This window comes from Homarus americanus, unplaced genomic scaffold (genome assembly GCF_018991925.1).
Source record: "Homarus americanus isolate GMGI-L3 unplaced genomic scaffold, GMGI_Hamer_2.0 scaffold31037, whole genome shotgun sequence".
NCBI classification, from domain to species: domain Eukaryota; kingdom Metazoa; phylum Arthropoda; class Malacostraca; order Decapoda; family Nephropidae; genus Homarus; species Homarus americanus.
The window spans coordinates 22,558,158-22,559,890 of NW_024722227.1; positions in this window are offsets into that span (position 1 = coordinate 22,558,158).

The window sequence follows — 1,733 nt, forward strand, 5'->3', positions numbered from 1 at the left end:
TTTGTCCCTAAGACCTTTCCTATTGCAGGAGCTTTCTAGTGAATTATTTATAATGTGTCTCCGTTATGGAAATGTCAGATAACAACGAAACAGGCAGACCCACATTTATACAGATAACTTAGCTTCATCAGCATATATTCTAATGCACTGACGGTCTTAGAATACAATAGCTTTTACCGAGGAATGGAACAAATATATTATGTATTTAAAGAGTGTTTATTACAGGGATATATCAGACAGATGTTGGTGTCAAAACTCTTCGTCTTCTTGCCGGGGACTATTGATATTTGAACATCAGAATTATGAACTGGTGAAAGATAATTAAATGATACAAAAAAATGGTGCAGGGAGATTCAACCAGTGGTTTTCCCGATCATCACTAACGTTTTGGCAGACAGAGGTTCAGCATGACGCAAGTATAGGGCCTTACAGGTGCACCCATACGTCGAAAATTAGTGTGTGGTGACAGTAGTATTGAGTATAACTCGTCAGAAGAATGACTGTGGAATTATCTATACAGCAGGGAGAGTGATGATAGAACCTTGCGAATATGACTGCTGTCAGTTTTCTTATTATTGTTACTGGTCTTGTGGATACTTACTACATCGGATCAAGAGATTAAGTGTCCCAACACCACACCGATCATAAAGATGACAGTAGTGTTTCATCTGGGAATGAATTAAACGATACGAATTACATAAATGGCTGCCTATTGCTCATCCGTAAACCAGGGAGAAATTGGAATTTTAGGAACATAAGAATGAAGGAAACTGCAGCGGGCCTATTGGCCCATACTAGAGAGCCCCGTTTACACCCAACCTATATCGTTCATATATCTACCCAACCTCAGCATGTTCGAGTTAATGATGATGTTCGGTAACTACTCTATTTCCAAACCAGTGTTTACCTATTTCAAGCCTAAATCTAAATTTGTCTATTTTTAAATCATTCCTACATGTTTGCTCCATGTTAGATACTTAAGTACATTTGCTTTATTACTTTTGTTTAATCCTGACTTCCATTTGTACCCCTCAGTCATATTATCCCTCACTCTACGTTTATCGAGGGAGTGCAAATTCAGATGCTTTATCTGTCTCCACACTCAAGGTTCGTAATGCCCGGGATTAGCTTGAGTTCTGAAGACGATTATTACGGTAACACTTAAAGAGAGGGAGGTACTATACCTAAAATCTCAATGTATCAGTTGAATTAAAAAAAACTTAAATACTTTCTCAGCTGTAGTGAAAACATCGAGTGTATTAGTATTCATAGAAAGCTGCATGTTTTTTGCGTGCATATTCTCTGAACTGTATTCATGCATGTGAAAAATACACATAAGTATAAAAATATAATATTAAAAACGAAGATGATAAAGACAAAACATAATTTAAATAGACATTTTATTTCATCGTTAATCATACATTTATCTGCGTTACACATCTTATTTTTAGGTATTTTTTTAATATATATTAGAAGTATGAAGTGTGTTTATTTCTTTTGCCGTAATAATATCTTGTTTAGATAAATTAAACTTCACATACAGTACTCGATTGAGTCCTTATCAGATGCAAGGGAGGCCCAAAATTATAACATTGCAAAGACGAATTACCACACATTACCAAACTGACGTTTAAGATAAGTAAATATGATCATGGTTTGGCATGGAATGTTTCATTGTCCATGTCAGTACAAGACAACACAGGGATCACGACGTGTCACCTTAGCACTGAGGT